A 22,567-nucleotide genomic window follows, 5' to 3' on the forward strand; every position below is an offset into this window, starting at 1 on the left:
CGGGAAGCTTGAGGAGTGCTTCATTTGTGCTTCTTAGCACCTGGAAGGCACTCCACTAAAATGGTGCTGTGCACCAGGAGGGGCGCTCAACTGTGTCTGCGTTGAGACGATTCCCTGTGGTTCCTACAGCTCTTGGAAGCGCTCTACGACTGAAGGATTCACCAGAGACGTGCTGCAGTTTGTGCCCCCGGGGCACCTTCAGGAAAAGGATCGGAGCGAACTTGCTCCTAACGTGCCCCGGGGTGAGGTTCGCTCTAAGGAGCGCCCCCGGGGCACAAGCAGGCACCTACTTGGGTGCCTGCTGTCGGCTGCAGCCCAAGCGGGCCGCAGCGTGCAAGTTGAAGACAGGCAGGGAGAGAAGCCCCGTCTGAGGCTCCCTGCCCTACCAGAACCCTTGTGTGGGCTGCGCCCCGATCGAGGGCCCCAGGAGGGGCCCAGTCCACCTAATTGGCAGAGCGGGTGGGTCAGAAGCCTCATCGGAGGCTCCCCGCACTGCCGGGCCTTGTGTTTGGTGCTCTGGGCTTTTGTGGTGCCCCCCCTTGTGGAAGGCCCAGTGGAGGCCCGGGTGGGGGGCCCCAGCAACCACAGGCCCCAGGAGGGGCCTGCCCTGAAAGCAGAGGGGGTGCGTGGTGCCCCCCTCCTTTACTGAAAAACATTTCCCTGATTTTGGCCCCCCGTTGTGAGGGCCAGTGGAGGTCCGGGGGGCCCCCCAGTAATCGCAGGCCCCAGGAGAGGCTCGTCAGTAGTACAGAGGGGGTGCATGCCACCCCCGTCTGCCTCAGAGGTTACCAGAAGCCCCTGTTTGGCACAGAGGAGCGCCGGGGGCCATTTTCCGTTCTCCAGGCACTGGAGGTGCCTTCATCTTTTACAGGTATTCCCTAGAGGAACAATATATATAGTCTAAGTTCTTTCTAAAGACTTTGCTAATTTATATGTTGCCTACCTGTTTATGGTGCCTTCATATGTGTATGCAAATGTTCCTTTTATGGGCATACCATGCTAATATGGTTTTATAACTTGCCATATGTTTTCTAATGTTCCTAATATGGGTGTTTATGACATTCTTACGACAAGTGCTTTGGTGTAATAACGTGTTCCTTGACTACTGCTTATGTTGCAGAATACTGAGTAACCTGTGTGTTATATGTGATTACTGCTAGTTTGCAGAGTAACTAATGTGTAACGTTCTGACAACTACCAAGGTAGCAGGATAATGCTGATATGAAATGTTTGGTCTAATAATTGCGTTGTGTACAATACAGTATATTTTCATATAACTTGGTATTGCGTTTCCTTTGTGGTGGGGATAGTGCGTCACATGTGTTGTGCAAACGCTTCACACATTGCCTCTGGGATAGGCCTGACTGCTCGTACCAAGCTACCAAGGGGGTGAGCAGGGGTTATCTTGGACGTGTGACGCTGTTGCCCTGACTAGAGTGGGTGGGTTCTGCCCGGCTCAGGTGCATACCCTAGCCAACCAGAAACCCCATTTCTCACATTGGGGTAGCAGAAGTGACATTGCACAAACATTGACCTTTAATTGCACACACAAACCCACACACTCACATAAACATACACTCAACCACAAGCATCCACACAACATACACTTAAAAGCACTTTCTTACTTAACTGCCAGGGAAGGCTATATTTCAGCCAATTGTACCCCATTTGTTAATACACTAACAATGAATAATGAAACATTATTCACTATTAGTGTAATACAAACGGTGGGAGAAAACGGAGTGGAGCCCCAAACGACTATGTTCCTGGCACTGGATTTGTCACCTCTGGGGCCAGGGGTCCATCAGAGAGTGCCAGGGCTCGCAAAGGGCAAACCAGGAGTCGCAAATGCGACCCATTGCGACCCTTAAATGAATGACGTCCATGCTTGAGATTCCCGGAGACCTTCTCTAGCTCCTCACAAAGAATGCCCTATTGTGGAACTACAACTGTGCAAATCTTCCTGCCTGTGACACGGTTAGAGCATCACACCGGGCCGTTTTGCTTGCCTGTTTCTGTGATATGGTGCTCGCACATTGGCAAAGCACTTCTCTCGTTACCATGAGGACATGCCCCTACTGAAAATTAGAGTGGCTACTTACAACAGGTCCATGCTCACCTTGTAAATGCGCAACGCATATTATAGAAAAGAGCTGAACATACGTTTCCTGTTTATCCATTGAATCCACCCCAGTGTCTGGGAAATTGCCCAAATCGGACCCAAGATGTCTAAAAGGGAGTCCAAGCAAAAAGTTCAATCAATCAATTAATGCGTAAAAAAGGTGCTTCTTTACGAAGGATATATGTTGTACTTACGCGTGCATTTACATTACGTTTTCCTTATTCACATAAAAGTAAACTTGACTCATGCAAAATGTGTGCTTTAGGTGTAGTATAATTCATATAATTGAGAATTACTTTATTTCACATTAGAAATGTTAATATACATGTTAGGTACACTTGGCGGTGCAGCTTCCTGCATTCCCATCATCCACTAATAGTAGGAGTGTAGCGTGCCACGTGTGCCCCAGGAGCGGAGGGGCAGGGGCCTGCGGTGTGTTATGGAGTGTGCTTGCACAGGGTACAGCAGTGCGCATATTTTTACGTGAATGCACTATCTTCAGCGCAAACATTTAATTCTGACTTTTTCCAAATTAGCCCATAAAAAGCAGACGTTCAAGCCCAGTAACAGAGAGACAAACGCTATTCAGTGTTTCCAGATTGTACTTTCTACTCATACATTAATCCAGATACAGTTCAATTTATATGTACACTTTTGAGACATATAGTCACATAAAGCAAGGCACACCGCTGTGCTATAAATGAGCGCACAGGTTCATGTTAGAGCCTCTAATCGCATTATTATGCACTTCAAAACTAGGGCCCTGGAAAATTGAGCTATTTAATTTCTGACATCAATTTAGATCTAAGTCTGACGTTTTGTACACCGTGCCCTGCAAAAAAGCTGCTATTCAGTGGCATGCATTGTAGTAAGGGACACATTTGTCTCCTGTCTGCATTGCATTTTCCTCTCTATGAGTCATACCCCACGTCTCAACAAACACAATGGGAAGGAACCATTGGTGAGTGCATTCCTGTGTGAACAAGAGATTTACAAAGATCTGCGTCTGTCACGCCCTTATCCCCTCCCAAGATAACAAGATAATAAAAGTTGCACTTGGGGTATAAGTCTGTCCACAATAAATGGTAAAAATCGTGTGTTTTCACAAGTCCTTCATGTAATAACTTTATATGTTAAAGTCTATTGAGGGATTAATCCTAGTTTCCTGGTCTTAACTTTGCATAATATATATACATATACTACGTGCATCAATTTCAAGATTATTTGCTTTCTTCATCTAATTAATCAAATGATATTAATTTTTCCTCATATACCCATACCAATGCTCAATGTGCATATACGACATGTACAGGTGCAGTTAGTTGTATTTTCGTAACCAGGGATGATTCTATACCTACACCACATCGACGTTGTCAGTGGAGCCACCAGTTATTTATGCACCGAGGTGTAAAGGCAGAAGAAAGCAGACAAAAGTAAAATGAGTGTGGAAACTAAAAGAGTTAAGGAAGCAAGGTCAGGAAAAGTTTTTTTTTAAAAATGTTTTTCCCGTTTGTCGTACGTGAGTTAACGCACAAGGCCGAAGGGACAGAACTAGTCTGTCTTCTATGTTTAGGCGCCTCATGACGCCACAACCAATCTGTAACGAGGACGGTCGTGACGTCAGGGGGCGGCGCGGCGGAAAGGCAGAGGCGCGAACACAGCGCAGTGTTGCGGCCGGCCGGCTGCTCGTGGGCCTTATTTCTTGTGGCAAGAATAAAAGATATTAACATGAAATCCGGCTCCCTCGCATCCTTCATACTTGCCACTACAAATGGCGACGAGGGTCACAGCTTATACCAAGGCCCACGAGTGTAGCCCACCTTACCTGGTGTTTCGGGAGGCCAGTGGAAAGCGCTGATATCTCTTCACTTGAGACTACATGCAACCCCTACGGCGCTGATGCTGCGATCTCCACACGATTGATTTTGACGACTCCTACCGTTCTGCGCAGCCCAGTAGCCTCCCATAGTGGATGCTGCACCTGTATCACGCGGTCCTTCCAAGTGTGGCGCCCGCTTTCCGGCCATGTCGCAGACAGGTCATATCTGCGTGCCTCCTCTCTTCCTGAACTCTCCTGGTAAGCCATGCATGAAGTGGAAAGGATGGCTGCGCGCATTTGAGAACTATATTATCTCAATTGATGGTCAGGGGTATAGCCCCGAACGGAAAAAGTCTTTGTTATTCGGACTGTTGGGGAAGGCTGGACAAGAGGTTTTCGATAGCCTGCCGGTTTATGTGAATCCCCATGGAGCCACAGCTCCGCTGAATGAGTACCAGGAGGCTGTACGGCGGCTTGAGTTGCAGTATGCAGAGGAGTGCAACATCATGGTGGGGCGCCATAAATTCGCACTGTGGAAACAAGAGGAAGGAGAGACTATCGAAGAGTATATTGCATGTCTACGTGTTCTAGCTCAAGATTGTGAATTTGCAGCAATGACTGATACTTACATTAGAGATCAGGTGGTGTTCTACTGCCATTCAAAGAAAGTGCAGGAACGTTTGCTTTCATGCAGGAATCCGTCACTGAAGGACGTAATTGCCATTGCAAAGGCAGTGGAACGCTCCATGGTATCTTCCAAGGAACTGGCGAACACTAGTCAGGCTTCAAATGTGTTCTATGTACAGGACAGCCGTAAACATGTGCCCAAGACTTCAGACAGGGCGGCGAGTGATAGAGGGGGAGGCAGGAGGCAGCTCGTCTGTTTTTGATGTGGGCCAAAGGATCACTTAGCGGATAGCAGGGCCTGCCCTGCCGTGCACAAAAGCTGTTCTAAATGCAGGAAGTTGGGCCACTTTGCGGCAGTATGCAAAGCAAAAAAATATAATACGGGCATGAAAGTGAGCTCGGTAAGCGAGAGTGATACTGATGCGGATGCGGACATGGTGTTGTCCATTGATGGTGAGGACGGTAGAGTGAAGGGTCCCATTGGCTCCGTCATGATTGGTGTGATAAAATTGCCATTTACGGCTGATTCTGGTTCCCCCCTTACCCTGATCTCTGATAGGACATTTGATTCGAAGTGGCAAGATGTACGACTGCATGAGACGGATGTGAGTCCAAAGGCCTTCGGGGAACACGACATAGTGATGAAAGGTTACTTCTGGGACTCCCTCACCTTTCGAGGGCGCACTGTGAGAACAAAGATATATGTGGCTGAAAATGGGAGGAGCCTTGTGGGATGGAAGGACCTGGCGAAGCTAGGTGTGATGCTAGTCCCTGGGGCAGAAGATCCCATAGTTCTGAGAGATGACTGGGTCAATTATGTGCAGCCTGATGATTTACATGATGGATTAGCTGAGGTCCTCGAAATGTTTGACTCCGTTTTTGAAAACAAGGTAGGGTGTGTAAGAGGATTTGTGCATGCTATACGGTTAAAAAAGGGTGCCCTACCAATAAAGCACAAAGTCAGAACGATTCCTCTTTCTGTAAGGGGGGAGCTTAAGGCTGTTCTTGATAAGCTGAAAAGGGAAGGAGTAAATGAGGAAGCAGGTGCATCAGAATGGGTGTCCGCAATCGTGGTGTCCAAGAAGAAGAGGACAGGGGACATTCGGTTGTGTGTAGACCTGCGATCACTGAACAGAAATATCCTGGTGAACTGCCATCCACTGCCCAACATTCAGGAGATATTGTCGGCCACAGCAGGATCGAAGTTTTTCACCCTGATAGACCTGAAGTCTGCATACCACCAGGTATGTCTCACGGAGGAATCCAAGGAACTTACCACCTTTATTACCCCGTTTGGAGCATACAGGTACATACGTCTTCCATTCGGCCTTGCATCGGCCTCGGGCGTCTTTCAAAAGCTAATGGACCTCCTCTTCTGCGATATGAAGGGGGTTGAAGCATTTCAGGACGACATTCTGATACACACGGAAGACGAGAAGGGGCACTTAGAACTGCTGCGCAGAGTGTTGGAGGTGCTACAAAAAAGGGGGATGACAGTCTCCAAAGACAAGTGCAAATTCATGGAAGATAAGATAGAATACTTAGGGCATGTGCTTACCCCAAATGGCATTGCGCCGAAAGATGATTTAGTGAGGGCCATACGAGATGCCCCTTGCCCAGGAGACAAAGACGCCTTGCGATCGTTCCTGGGACTCAGCGAATACTATTCCAAGTTCATGCAAGGATACGCAACCACTGTGGAGCCTCTAAGGAAACTGCTACGGAAGAACGAAAAATATACGTGGACACAGGAACAAAGCACTGCCTTCGAATCCGTCAAACAGGCAATCGCCGCGGCCCCAGTATTACGACCGTACAACAAGGACCTCCGAAATGTAATCACGGTTGACGCTAGTGCCAAGGGAATCGGTGCAGTTTTTTTTGCCAATTCCAAGGGAAGAAGGAGAACACTGTTGCATTTATATCGCGGTCATTGAGCGAAGCAGAGAAGCACTACAGCACCATCGAGCGGGAGACGCTCGCGTGCGTCTGGGTCGTGGAGAAACTGAGAAATTATTTGTGGGGCAGGGAGTTCGAATTAGTCACCAACCACAAACCCTTGATATACATGATGGACGGTGAAGGACGTGGCAATGGCAAAGCCAGCTCGAGGCTCCTACGTCTACTGTCTAAGTTGCAAGAATATCACTTCACCGTCAGACACATCAAAGGGGGCCTCAACTGCAGGGCGGATTGCCTATCTCGCATACCGATCCCGGATGAGGAGAATGATTCCCTGGACGACACGGAGTGCGTTGTGGCAATGGTTGACGCAACAGCCATGTGCGAGGGATCCATATCAGAGGAAGAATGGTTGACGGCTCAGGAGAAGGACGTGACTATGCGGAGGGTGATGGACCACATGAAGGCTCATTGCCCCCTATCCGGAACTTGCACGGGGCACTCAGAAGTTTCCAACAGATTAGTTCCGAACTCACCATCGAAGGCGGCTTTGTGAAGAGACACGAGCTGTTTGTACCTCCGGAAAGTTTAAGAGACAAGCTAATCAGGATTGCCCATAAAGACCACCCGGGCAATACCGCTACAAAGAATCTCCTCAAGCAGTACTACTGGTGGCCAGGGATGTGCAGCGATGTCAGCAGATTCATTGATCGGTGTGGACCGTGCTTAAGGGCCGATAAGCACTGGAAGACGACAAAAGGAGAGTTGCAGCTGGTGGACATACCTGCCGGCCCGTGGAACAAGATTGCCATTGATTTTGCGGGCCCATTTACAATGCTACCTGACGAGTATAGACATCTCATCGTCCTTACGGATTACTTCTCCAAATGGATTCACTACAAGTTCGTCAGGGAAGTTACCACTGAACGAGTGATCAAGGCATTGACGAAAATTTTCGCGATTGAGGGACAGCCGAAGATCATGGTGTCGGACAACGGCACCCAGCTAGTGTCCAGGCGGATGACGGATTTTCTGTCCAGGTTGGGGATTAAGCAGGAGAAAACCCCGCTGTACAGCCCGAAGAGCAATGGGCAGGTTGAGCGTATGAATAGATTCCTCAAAGAGGGCGTGCAACAGGCGATCGCTTCCAACATGAATGTGAAAGCGTTTCTGTCGGACAAGGTGAACACTTTCCACAACACGCCCAGTGAGGTTACTGGACACACTCCGTTTTATTTGATGAGAGGGAGAAGATGCATGAGTGAGCTTACCCCCAAATTCAATAAGTGGTATGACATGAACCGGGAAATTGAGGCAGAATCTGATGAGAGGTTGAGAGTCAAAGCAAGAATAGTGGCCAAACAGGAAAACAATAAGAGGTACGCTGACATGGTGAATAGAGCCAAAACTAAAAATATAGCGCAAGGGGATTGGGTATTGGTGAAGAAACCCAACAGGGTGATGAAGGGGGAGTCTGTGTTTCAAACCCCGGTGCGTGTGCAAGGAGTGACAAGAGGGGCAGTCTGTCTGGAAGGAGCGGGGTGGCGGAGCAAGGACGACATAGTTAGGCTCAAGGCTGGGCAAGAGAAAATCATCATGAAAGATGTCCGTGTGGATGGGGCCGAATGCACGGACGATGTTGACGAGTGGCAAACTCACGAAGCCAGGGATGTAGTCATTGATGAGGAGGAATGTGCGAATACGCCTTCCAGGCCAGGAATAAGTGGACAAGGGAGTGCGGAGCGATGCGAGAAGGCATGGCGTGGCTTGACGGCTGCCTCAGGACAGAATGGTTGCAGGCCCGAATCTGTGCAGAGCGACAGTCACAATGTAATGGGGTCAAGCCTAGAGGATGCGTGCGCCGTCAAGGCGAATTCACTTCAGTATGTTACTCCGACCAGGCCAATTAGGCGTATCCGAGCACCCAAGAGGTTCGAAGATTTTGTTATGAGGTGAAGTTCCTTCAGTTTTCTTGTTCTGTTGAAAAGGGAGATGTCGTACGTGAGTTAACGCACGAGGCCGGAGGGACAGAACTAGTCTGTCTTCTATGTTTAGGCGCCTCATGACACCACGACCAATCTGTAACGAGGACGGTCGTGACGTCAGGGGGCGGCGCGGCGGAAAGGCAGAGGCGCGAACACAGCGCAGTGTTGCGGCCGGCCGGCTGCTCGTGGGCCTTATTTCTTGTGGCAAGAATAAAAGATATTAACATGAAATCCGGCTCCCTCGCATCCTTCATACTTGCCACTACACCGTTCATACCTAATTACTTCACCAACCTACGTTGGGCCATGTATTACTAAACTTACCTTCGATTTTCAAAAAGAGATCACGAGTGCCAAAGTTCTTACATTCATACTGGACACTGGCTGAGGGGTACTTAGATGTGGTTTCTATACTTTCAAATTTAGCTGTAGGGCTCCAGCGGTGCTTAAAGTACAATGGGATCAACACTCTTTTGTTAGATTTCTGTAAGACACCAGGCCTCTTTTACTGTGGTTTGTGACACAATAGCATCTTCAGAGCGAGAGTCCCTTCTTCAGGGCAAGAGTCACTTCTTCAGGGCAAGAGTCGCTTCTTCGAGGCAAGAGTTCAGTTAATCACTCAGAGTTCAGAAGAATCACTTCAAGTGGTTTTATTGAATAGCTCAATTATGATATATATACACTGTAGGAAACCTCCGTCAGTAATTCTCCATAAATGACCAATTGAATGAACAACTGCTGATTGATTACCAAGCCTATTATGCTTTCTAAGTAGACGATTTATCGCTAAAGAGGTACAGCCTAGGGAATGGGCTTTGCATACTGGCAAGGCTTTGATCAAGATGAGAAGTTACCAGAGCTTTTATTGGTGATTTCTAAGTTTTGGGCAGAGAGTAGATGCTGTAGGTGTTTTAGCTCCCAACGTTTCGTAAATTTAACCATGGCTTGATTATGTTTCTTCAGGTGAAGATTTTCATCTAGAAGGAAAGCAAGAGATTTGGCAGTGGTAAATAGTTTCAAGGAAATGTCTACATTTTTAATGTTTTTAAATCAGATCATTCTATTGTTATGGTTATTACTGAGGCGAAGAAAAAGGAATTCAGGCTTTCTGGAACTGCATTTTAAGAATTTATGCGCCATCCATTACAATATAGTTCCACAAGAATCATACTACTTTTAAAGGTGTCTAATAGGATGTAATCACCAACGATGTCAAATATTCCAGTGAATACACCAATTGTTTATTCCTTGGACCCCATAGGAAAAGGGTGACTATTCTATATTGGACTATGTTCCATTATATAAGAGATTTCATTTTTTGTTTATGTCCTACCAAACTTTAGTTATATGCTGAATAGTATTCAATATTGTTTTTAACTAACCCGGGGATACAAAGTGATATATGCATCTTCAGACATGCTGTGAAACAGTAAATGTGGCATGACAAATACGCATTTAAAGCTTTAACCTGATTCAAACGGATTTGAATGTATGCAAAGTTGCCCTTTAATGTATGCAGATTTGCACATATTCATCACTTCTGTTTGCATAAGTAAAGAATCTCTATCACTGAAAACTATGCTTAGAAACACAGAGGCTCAATAGATAAGAGCATGCCAGGGCTGGTTTATCAATACTTCTCCGTGCTCGTGTCAGACCTATGCACAAGCCAGCTAATTCCCTAAATTGATATGAGCGAGTATGGAATGTTAGTTCTCTGGTTTCTTAAGTCCCACAATGAAGCACACACAGATGCCAGTAACACACCTGTAAATTCATTGCTACTATCCTTAATGGGTACAGGAACCATGGCTTGCTGCAGTGGTGTAGTGCAAAATAATGGGGCTCTCCTGCATAATGGGTTGAATGGTCCCTGAGTCTCCCTTAACTCATAGACATTCATTGACCTAGGGCTGAATGGGGGCCTCTGAATGATTGGGGTCCTCTGCTCCACAGGGGCTGCAGGGGACTGTGTTATGCCCCTTGCGTGCTGGAGCTGACAGTCTCACCGATTTCAGCTGAATTCTCATCCCATCAACTTCATAAGAACGATGTTCATTGTTTAGCCCATTAGAAGAGGTAGCAAAACATTTGGGAAAGTTATGCAGTGGCTCATCTTGGCCAAAACCTCAATCTTGACTAGGAAAAGTGTGGTCTTAGGGTGGGAATCGTTGCCCCCTTTGTGGTGTGACAATGCTCTGCAAGGTGATCTCAGTGCCTATAAAACAGAACGCATATTTAGGCGATGTGTGCACACAGTTCTGAAAAAGTGCATGCATAAATATGCTTTTTGAAGAACAGCAGATCTGAGCATTAATTTGGCCCCTACATTTTAACAGTTCTTAAAGCATGTGGTGCTTAGCTTGCCCACTGCAATACCGTGGCTAATTATGTAGCCTCCACATCAGCAAGTTTTCACACAACATTTACTTGCCTCCCAGTTATTTTTGAATTATGTTAATTATTTTGCCATCCTAGGGTTTCGGTAGAAGACTATAACATGTATTCCCCGTGTGGTAGGTTAACAATGTCATTATTGTATTAAAGACCCCCGCCCCCCAGTCACACACAGTCCACCTTCACAAGTCACTTCAGTGACCTCTTTGTCATGAAACCAGACCCCTGCTGATATATGCTGTACTCCTTTTGTATATTTGTCTCATTTAACAATTTAAAGGCTCTAATATTACATTAATCTCTTCTATATACAATTTGAATACGACCTTTCATTATTTCCCTGTAAATTATGCCTTTGATCTGTTCATTAACAGGCGCTCTCTGCTATGTCAGCATCTTTGAGAGCCTCAGCAGTGGTGTCCTGTTCCATCAGCATGTAACCCTAATTCAGAATCAAAGGTGAGCACTGCAGGGGATCTGTACGTGAATGGCTATCTCGCCACCCACTGAACAGCTGTCCAGCGCGTTTTGCCTTTCAAAGCATGGCGTGACAGAGAAATCCTCCTGTACCTCCATGACACGCCACATCACCCCGCCACAGACTGTGACAATGCAGCAGAAAGGGAAAAGCAGACGTAAGGCAGAGATAGGCCTGTTGTCGCGAATGGCTTCTGCTAGACTTCTCCGCTCCAGCGACAGCCGCCACTCACTAATGTCTTCATAAATTAAACGTGAACTCACTGACAGTGATCCCTTTGTCGACAAGTGCCCTTGGGGCACTGAAATATTGCACATTTTCATTTATCTGCGGCTTAGATCGCTTGTATTCAAATGCAGGCGACACAAACGATCTACAAAGGGGACTATAACTTGATCAGTCTGGGCATCTTTGCCACAACCCTCCCTAGACTAGCTCCTGCGAATTGTGTTATTCCAGCACGTATGTAGCACTTTATACTTCTGACGAAATCTTGAAGCACTTTTTCTATTGGGTTCCTTTACTCCCTTTTGCGGTGCATAGTTGAAAAGTATGTGTTTTCTTTTGACAAATATGGGGAATGTGTGGTGAGGTGTGAGAGGTTTTACATGCTCTAAAAATGGTGCGCCACATATGCATGAAGTGTCACGGAGAGCAGGACTATAGATAAATGTAATAATGTGGATCTATTAAGCAACCTGGATATGTGCCATATTGAGTTTAGCTGAAGCAACAGAGGCCCAAACAAATGGAAATACTAATAAATAACTCGGTTTTGTATCATGAGGCTCCATCCAAGAATGACAGAAGCTCAAACTCTAGCGCCACTGTTTAGCATTCAGGATAGAACCATGAAGAGTCCAGCCAGGAAGCACTTGTGGAAGATCCAGATGAAAGCACATAAGAATCAATAATGTAGATAGGTATAGCATCAGCAGGCTTGGACCCACAAGTCTCAACAGTGAAGGTATTAAGCAGCTACAAAGTATCCCGCAAAGGGTCCACCCCAGAACAGCAAAGGCCTAACCTGGGAGTAACTATTAAGCAACTAGGGTACATATCATGTGGGATTCACACAGGGATGACAGATGCCCAAGCCTACAAGGAACTGTTAAGAAAACAGTTTATAAATAAAGAAGGTACACTGCTTTGGAAGGATTACAGGCAGGGACAGAGATGCTAGTTCTAGACTAAGTAAATCTAACTTAGCCTCTCTGTCCTTCATTTGGATACCTTTGCTGGTTGCCCTGCAAGAAGTAGTCGAGTGGGGAGATAGGGAGGCGCTGTAAGACATTTCGGCCCTGATTCTAAGCTTGGCGGGCGGCGGTAGCCGCCCGCCAAGCGGGAACCACCAGAAGACCGTACCGCGGTCAAAAGACCGCGGCGGTCATTCTGGGTTTCCCACTGGGCTGGCGGGCGACCGCCGAAAGTCCGCCCGCCAGCCCAGCGGGAAACACCCTTCCCACGAGGAAGCCGGCTCAGAATGGAGCCGGCGGAGTGGGAAGGTGCGACGGGTGCAGTTGCACCCGTCGCAAATTTCAGTGTCTGCAAAGCAGACACTGAAATTCTTTGTGGGGCCCTCTTACGGGGGCCCCTGCAGTGCCCATGCCATTGGCATGGGCACTGCAGGGGCCCCCAGGGGCCCCACGACACCCCATACCGCCATCCTGTTCCTGGCGGGCGAACCGCCAGGAACAGGATGGCGGTATGGGGTGTCAGAATCCCCATGGCGGCGCAGCAAGCTGCGCCGCCATGGTGGATTCCCATGGGCAGCGTAAAGTCGGCGGTACACCGCCGGCTTTCCGCTTCTGGCCGCGGCTGTACCGCCGCGGTCAGAATGCCCGGCGGAGCACCACCAGCCTGTTGGCGGTGCTACCGCCAACCTCCGCCCTGGCGGTATTTACCGCCAGGGTCAGAATGACCCCCTTCGTTCTTTGTTTTTTAGAATATAAAATTTAAACCTTGAACAAGATATGATATTCCATATCAATACTATTATTAAACATCCACCACTCAGTTATGAAGCACTAGGACAATCCTTCCAGAAGGATTTCTGGGGACCTGAGAGGATTCAGTTCCAGGAACCCGGGTGTGCAGAGTTTGTTCACAGTTCTACTGGGATGGATGTGCCTCTGCCCTATTAGTAGCATTAGTGATGCTGTGGCACTCTTAGAGATAGGCTGACCAAGACTTTGTGCAAGGAATCTGTTCATTAGGATCCTTTTCACCTCTTTTTTGAAGATGTGGGTCGACAGGATTGACCGACTCTCGGGTGGTAGGCAATTCCATATCCTTGGAGCAGTTCCAAGAGAGACCTGAGCAAGGGAGTAATGTGATCAAAGCTTCTCATGCCTGTTACCAGTCTTGCTGCTGCTGTGAGGGTCGCTTTAAATGGGGTCATTCTGGACTTGGGGAGACCTGCAAGGGTGGCACAGCCATATTCTATTCTAGTGATTGTACTGCTAGTTTGACATATGGTGGTGGCAGAAACAGCTTCACTTTCTTCAGTGAGTTGAGTTGGAATGGCGTACTGTGCGTGGTTGCACTGACGTGCTTGCATGTTTAGATTCCTATCCAGTGTTATTCCAGGAGATTTAGTGGATTCTTTAATGGTAGGTTTGCAGCTGAATGCAACTAGGTAATTAATCCAAATTTGGATGTGTGGCGAGCTGTTATGAGGATAGATAGGTAGGAATTCTGTTTTCAGAGAGTTCAGCTTGAGGTTGTTTTTAGACAAACAGGTTTGTGTTTTGCCTACAGTGTTGTTTAGTTGGATGACATCCTCTAGGGAGAATTGCCTACAGTGTTGTTTAGTTGGATGACATCCCCTAGGGAGAATACAATTGTGTGTCACCCACATTCATGTTGTATGCAAGGTTCAATTGTTTGAGGGTTTCCATCAGTGGAATGATCAACCCTTGTGGGATTCCACTCCTAATTTCTGAAGCATTTGAAAGTGAGCTGCTTATTTCGATACATTGTGAGCGGTCCTGCAAGAAGGATGCAAACCAGTTGTTCACATTCCCTGATAGCCCCATTCTGTTTTCTATCAATTCCAGTAGACTGTTGTGATTGATCGTATCAAACACTGATAAGAGGTCAAGGAGGATGAGTAGGCAGGAATTGTTATAGTCTAGCATCTGAAGGGCATCATCCATGATGTGTACGATAGTTCTTTCTATGCTGGGCCCTGGTCTGAATCCTTATTGGAATTTGCTGAGTAGGTTGAACTGTTCAATATGCTTACACAGTTGGTTGAGTACGTTTTTTTCCAACAATTTGGCCAGAAACAGGATGTTTGACATCAGACAAAAGTTGTTAAGGACTAGTGGTTCTGCATCAGCTGTTTTCAAGATAGATATGACTTGCCCTGTCCTCAGGCAGTCCAGGACTATGCCTTGTTTTAGCAATGAATGTATGATGTCGATTAGTATGGGGGAGAAAAGGTGACTGAGTTATTTTAGTATTGTGGGTGGGATAGGGCCGTTGAAATGTGTAGTTGGCTCCATGGATTACAAAGTCTTGTGGACCTCATCCTCATTTAGTGTATTGAACTCTCTCCAGATTGCTTGAATTTTAGTCTTGGAAGGTTTGTATGTAGTTTGATCCTTAACTGGAGACTCAGCATCGGAATGGTAATTGTTGCCTGCAGTGGTTTGTAACCTTTGTGTGTCGATCATGATTCATTTTACAATTGCTAAGATTTTTACTTCGAAAAAGGAAGGTAAATCTTCACATTTTTCCACTGAGTTGTTAATAATTCTGGTTACATTGTTTGCCCCTGTTTGTTGATTGACAATTTTGAAAATCCTCCCTGGGCAGTTCCTTGCACTGTCGAGTTGTGATCTGAAGTAAGATTCTTTTGCATTCCAAATGTGTTTTTTGTAGCTGTTCTGTCAGTCATGTAGTAAGATTAGATGAAATGTCAAGGGTGCATGTCTCCACCTACACTCTGTATGTCCAGGATTCCTCCTTTCATAATTTAGGGTTTGATTGTAACAAGAGTGGAACGGTTGGATTTACTGGCTTTTGAGACTAAGTGGGGCTGCTGTTTTCATTATGTTTAACACTGTTTGGTTGAAATGCTCAGTTAATTTGAGAACATTTTGTGTTTCTGTTGGGGAAGTGAGGTTTCTCAGTCAAAGCAAGGTCAGTTTCACCTTTTTCATGTTTCAGGTGCCTCTAACGGAGCATTTATGTTTGGTTCTTGACCTTTAGTTCTCTGTGTGTGTGCATTTAAGTGAAATAGGATTGAGTGATAATCGGACCAGTCACTGGGTGTGATTTCGTCAATTGTCAGCGCTTCTATGTATTTGACTAGGTTGAGCCTTTGTTATGTGTTGGACTTGTGCAGGATTGGGTCAGGTTGTGATATGAGAGGCAGAGTTTTGGAATAGAGAACTGCGGATCATACTCGTCTTTCCAGTGTGGGTTGACATTTCTGAAAAATGGCATTGGGGTGTAGCATGGATTGCATTATGATTGTTTCCATTATATCTTAATTGAACAGGTAGTTATCTCCTTGAGGGTAGTAAATGAGGCTTACTTTAGCTTGTGATCTCTTTGCTTTGGGGATTTCTGCACCCATGCATTCACAAGATGTGAGACTGTCCACTGGGAAAGTCTTGACTAGTAGGGAATTCTCATGGAGGATTGCTATCGCTCCTCCCTGTTCTTGCTGTCAGTTGAGATGCAGAATGGTGTAGTTTGGAGGAACTAGGATATCAAGCAGGGGTGTGGACCATTGATTTGTCCAGATTTCCATCACAAATAGAATGTCCAGTTTGTGATGGAGGATAGTTTTGGTGATGTCTACAGCATGTTTCATTGGCGATCTGCAGCTGAGTAACATGCATTTTGGTGTCGGTTTTGAGAGGCAGGTGGGATAAACATTTGGTATAAGCGGATTCACAATTAGGGTCTCATGATTTGCATTCTTCCTTTGCCATCCCTGGTGCATTTTCTTGATCTCAACGGCCGGTATGTTGCAGATCATTGGTGAGGCTGACAGAGAGGTATCCTTGTACTATAGAAGTTTAGCATTGATTTCTGTCATAGATAGACAACAGTGTGCTCCCTGGGGCCGAAGTGCATCATTAGGTGTAGGTGTAGGTGTGGATGGCCAAGGGTGAGTGGCAAAGCTTGTGTTTGTGGGGGAGAGGTTGTTATCCTTTGATGTTAACAAGTGTTGCATGGAAGACTGCCATCTCTTGAAAGGCTAGTAAGGGCATCTTAATATTCATATTCACTATTTTTAATACCTTATTCATTTTTTCAAATTTGTGTTTAAGGCTGTTTAGATGGGTATGCCATTATAGAGTCAGAATGTGTCTGTGGTACATGCTGGTCCTAATCGAACTCTACTGTGTGGCTCTCTTTGTCATTCTCCTGTATGAATTGATCTGGGTGTGTGATCGCTGAACACCATAAGGTCTGAATTTGATGTTCGTAGTATTAAAGATGTAATTACGTGCCCATTTCGTGCCTGGTTGAGGCCATTGTAGGATATATTTTCCGGGGTTTCCTTTTTGATGTGTTTACTCCTTAGTATCTTCTGATAAACTGAACTAGGTGTATGACCCGTGAGCTTTCTAAGGGCACTGTTGTGTATTTTCTGTGGTGTGAGAGCCAATTCCAGTTAGGAGCCAGTGAATGTCTTCGTCTCATCTAGTGAGATTGCACCAAATGTCTGATCCCATCCTTTGGTCAGTGTAATTGTTTGGAGGGGTGGCAGGTAGGCAAGGGCTGGACCTTGAGAGTCTGGGGTTTGATAGGGATCCTGAATAGTTCTTGTCGTTGTTGTGGATCTGTCATATGTCATAGGGATGGAGTGATTGGGTCAGTTGATGTCAGATGAGTTTGAGTCTTGGTCTGTTGTGTTGCTGATCAAGTATAATAGCTATGTAACCGGTGAGTCTTGCAGAGTGGAACAGTTCTTTTCAGTTGGAATTGGGCCTTGGCCTGGTGTGTTTCACATCCTGTGAAGCTATTGTTTAATCTGCTAGTCTTGGAGAGTGCTTTGGAGTATAAGTGCACTTGTGTGTGCCTCTTAGTTTGGGAAACTGCTGATCAAAGGTTTCAACATTTGGGTCAGATGCTTGTGCCAGTATAGTGCCATGCTTGTAGATTGATAGTGCTACTTCTGTATCAAATAGGTGGGAAGGAGAGATAGATAAACTGAGAGCATTGAGTATCTTGGTGGAGTTTGAGACCTGGAAGAGTGAGTGGGTCTGATTCTCTCCACTCCGCTGGACATCCTGTGAAGAAGATAATGTTTGATTTTATAGTTACTTTCTTTAAGCATTGGTAGAAGTCAGTGATGAGGGTTTCCAGATGGGCTTTTATAAGTCTGTGCTTGAATTATTTTGCTGCATTCTTGGAGATATTTGGCAGGTAATATATTTAGAAGGAATTAGGGCCAGATTTAAAGATGCATCTTTCTAGAAAAGAAACTTTCTGTTGAGCTATCTTGGTGCTGATAGTTGCATGTCCCTGTGATCTGTGTATATGTGTCAAGATGTTGATTTACAAAGTCTTCATTAAGATTGACTTCCTTCTGTCTTACTAGGTGGTGGGAGCATTCAATGTTGATTTATGTGACAAAAGATGCAAAATTCCTGTGCAGTAGCCCCTCTGTTTGTAGGAGAGTAGTTCTACTTCAGTTTCTTTTGAGTGGAGAATCCTTCTGTCTGGGATACTTGTTTTCCCTTTAATTATAAGTACACAAGAAGTTCCACAATGTCTGCCTCGTTACGTGGAAATGTAGAAGGAGAGTGGTCCTTCCATATTTTTTTAGTCCTCTAACGAGAGTAGTCCTACCACAGCTTTTAGTAACTGGTGACAGAAGGGAGAATCACAGTGAAAAGAAGGACAATGAGAGTAGACCTTCCACAGTTTTTGTTACATCAGAGGAGGGAAGTGCTTCTACTGTGTTTAGACCTTCAATAGAATAGGGAGGTTCAAATGCAGCTTCCCTCTGCTCAAATGGAGAAAGAGCGCCTCAGAGGGAGGGGAAGAGGGGCCAGAGCATTCTCTGTACATGTTCCCTGAGTCTCCCTGCCTTTGTACTCATGGAATGGAAAAGACGAACCAGAAAAACAGCAGGTATGTGGATCTCACAGCCGGGTCCCTGGCCTTCTAGGTGTATGCCAGCACCAACATATCTCCGCCACTCTTCACAGGCTGGGACTTCAATCAGGTTCAGGTACTGTTACTATAGCATATCGCTCTGCTATGTTATGTAGCAGTACTGGCCATCAGGTCCAGGAAAGCAGACTACTGCTCACCTTATCATCTGCTGCTCATCGCACACCTCTCACCGTGCTGGTGATTCTTTGTACTCTGACCAGCTCAGTCACCACCTCCTCAAGTCACACTAAGGACTGTAGGATTGTAGCATGGCATGATGGGTTGCTGGCAGGGATCTGAATGGTCCCCAGCTCTCTCGTGTCTTCTCCTTGTTCCTTGCCCAAAGTCTTTGTGTCCTCAAGGCCTAAGATCATCTCTTTTGTTGGGATGGTGCATCATGAAAGGGATATGCAATAGATTCTCATCCAACACCCTGGAACTCCATCACATGAGTCCCTTCCATTGGCTGTTTGTTTTCATCCATCCAAGACATGGCAGGCTATGCACACCACAGAGGAGCAACGACTTCCTGTAGTTCAAGAAGGATGTAAAAAGAAAAGTAGTAGAAACCACAGTACTCAACCAATTAGGAATACCCCAATCGCATGGGAAAAGGCAGTAGAAGGGCCTCGCAAAAACTATACACCATTAACCTGAAAAAAAAGGATAGCAAATCTAAAGATTAGAAGTGGGTTCCCAACTATGGGAATTGTGGAACCTTAGAAAAAGGTAAAATGTCAAAAGCCAATTTCACTTACATGCTGTATATGCCCTGGAATGATTGCATGAATTAGCCAGCAATAAATTCCCTAGACCTGGTTATGTGCACTTACTTCCCATTCTACATTTTACTTTAATCTCTAAATTAAGGCCTTTATACATCATATTGTTATTTTATTGGGAATGAAAATAGTAATGCAGTAACACACATAGCTATTTCATGTGATATTTTTATGTTATGGTTATGATTATTGCTATAACATTTTATTTGTGAAGGCCTAATGTATTGAGATACACATTTTACATCTTCTCCTGGAGACTTTTATGTGCAAATTTTGAGGTGGATTATATTTATACACAAACTCAACAACTACCTTTCCTGCTTTGTCTGTAGAGTGCTGAACAGCAAGGATGATGCATCTTTAAATCAAGATATGCAGCATTTTGGGACTATAGTGTGTAAGATCAATAGTTGGATGAGCCATAACTGGCTCAAAATGAAAGAAGAAAAGACGGAAATTCTTTAATTTGGCAATGAACACTAATTTATGGAGCCTACGTTGGTGGCCAAAGTCTTGCAATAAGTGTCCAGTCCCGAGCCCTTCTGCCAGGAATCTCGGTATTGTATTCAACAGGAATTTATCATTTCTGCAACAAGTCAACCACATGGTCAAATGTTGCTACTGGTCAATGAAAATGGTAAAGAAAATCTTCCCTTTTCTTGAGGAAGAACTTAAAATTGTGGTTATCCTAACTTTAGTAATTTCTAAATTAGATTACTGCAATGCTCTCATGTTGAACATTAGCAAGGCAGCCCTTTATAGACTACAGCTTATTGAGAATGCGGCGGCCCACCTTGTCCTGTATCTAACCCGATCGGCATTGGCTAGTAGGAGCATGAAACAACTCCACTGGCTACCAGTCGAGAAACGGATTAAGTTTAGGACACTCTGCCTTACTTATAAGGCTTACCACCAAGAGGGCTACACCTACCTGAGCTCGGTCTTACAGCCCTACCAACCCTGTCGTCAGCTTTGATCTGCTACTTTCCAGCTTTTCTCGGTGCCCCGCTGCCATCGTGCTCGATGGGGGATAAGGCCTTCTCGGCTGTGGCAGCGCGATTATGGAATACACTTTCACCATCAATCAGGCAGGAGGAGACGTAATTCCGCTTTAGAAAGCCACTTAAAACCTGGCTGTTTTCGCATTAGGCAGAACACATCGTTTGGCAGTATTAGTGTTTTATTTTCTGGTTCAGGATTCTTTCGACCTACTGTTTTTCTCTAGCGCTTCGATGCTATGGCTGGAATGTGCTCTACAAATACTACAATACAATACAATACAATACTACAGAATCAGACTGGCCACAGAATGACAAGCCCTGGTGCTCCTTAATAGATGCAATGCAGAGAATTAAGCAGGAGGGAATGAAAACTGCCTTTTTCCTGGGTGATGCTCACCGTCTGTTCGATGATCTGCTCTCTGTATCAGTGCAAAATAAATAGTTCACCTCCAGCTTACAAGCAAGCAATAATGACTCTTCTCATTAATCAGGCAGGGCAGGCATTGAAAGATATACTGGAGCCGGTTCATGAGAGAGCTTGGAAACTGGACAAAACCTAAGAGAGCCTTGAGGCCTGTGAGTCGCACAGATAATAACAGAGTATCTAGGAGAGACATGTTTATGGCATTACTGAAGGATGGTGTCAACAAGGAGCAGATTGATGGGATAGATACCAGACATTTGTGGGAAACGCACCGAGAGCTGGACAGAAAGGAAGACAGCAGGAAAATAAACAAGCAAGATAATAAACAAGTGAATCGGGGCGAGCCACAGATGCAGGACAAAGGAAAAGAGAGGGAGAAAAATGTGTCTTCACAAGGGAAAGAGGAGGAAGATTTGGACAGTGATTGGTTACCTGCTGAAAACAGGGAAGGAGCGGAATCTCCTTGCAAATATGGGAGCAAAAATCCAGTCCTGAATTGGGCAAAAGTTGACAGGTTTAAATCAGATTAGGAAACAGGCCAAGCTCCAGTAGAGGGACGGGCTCACAAAGATTAAAAAAAACTACATGTTAATTTAGAAATTCACTAAAAGCACAACAATTTCAAAGGGTCCGAGTCTTAGTTGACACTAGAGTGGAGGCCTCCTTAATTTATGGAAATCCAAAAAAGTTTACAGTTCAGCACTACACCATCACAGAACTGGGTGGAAAGCAAAACCCACAATGCACACTACTGTCCAAATGAAAATAGGAAGAACGCCAAAAAGAGAATATAATATTTTGATTGTGCACCACCTAGTGTATATACTAGGAATTGCCATTCTGAAAGGGGATGACTTTATTCTTGGATGATGGTTATTATCTGTTTGGATCAAAGCAATACATTTCATTGGCAGCAGCAAGGGTAGGTCATCTGAAGATACTGCCAGTGAAGGTGCACCCATCAACCAAGGTGGTTAATTTGAAACAATACAGAATTCCGGGAGGGCATGAGGAAATAAGTGAGACTATATAGGAGTTGATGAAGGCATGTGTGGTGGCTCCAATCACCACTGAGTGGAACAATCCTTTGTTGTTTGTTTCGTCGACGGGATGGGAGCTATAGAATGACTATTGATTACCACAAATTGAACATATGTATGCCCCCTTTGACTGCTGCAGTCTCCGACATCATCAGTTTGATTGAGAGACTACAAAAACATAAATGGACCTGGTATGCAACCATTAATATTACCAATGCTTTCCTTTCTATACAATTGGCCCCTGAGAGTCAGGAGCAATTCAGTTTCTCATGGAATGGCAGACAATTTCGAATGCTAAGACTCCCCCAATGGTATGTACATAGTCCCACCATATGTCACCAGATGGTGGCAGAACGCCTAGATGAAGTATATGTAATTCCAGGGATGCAATTGTCTCATTATATTGATGATGTGATGATTCAGGGAGAGACACAAGAACAGGTACAGACTCAGTTGGACAGGGTTGTTGAACTCTAGCAGAGCAAAGGGTGGATGATTAATCCATATAGGACAAAAGGACCCTCTCAAAATGTGAAGTTTCTAGGAATTCAGTGGAATTAGGGACATAGGTGTTGCCGCAGGCAAAACAAAAGATTTTAGAATTTTGCACCCCGTGATAAGCAGGAGTCTCAGCAATTCATGGGACTGTTTGGTGTCTGGAGACAGCATATCCCCACTTGCGTCAGATTTTGGCCCCTTTGTACACAGTGACAAGAAAGAAATGAGTTTTAGTGGGGAAAGCGGGAGCAGTGTGCGTTTGACTTGGCAAAGGTGGTGATTCAACAGGCTTTAGACTTATGACCAGTACAGGAAGGAGATATTGAGTTACTTGTACCCATTCAGGGGCAATATGCAAATTGGA

The sequence above is a fragment of the Pleurodeles waltl genome, chromosome 10 (genome assembly GCF_031143425.1).
Source record: "Pleurodeles waltl isolate 20211129_DDA chromosome 10, aPleWal1.hap1.20221129, whole genome shotgun sequence".
Lineage (NCBI taxonomy): Eukaryota > Metazoa > Chordata > Amphibia > Caudata > Salamandridae > Pleurodeles > Pleurodeles waltl.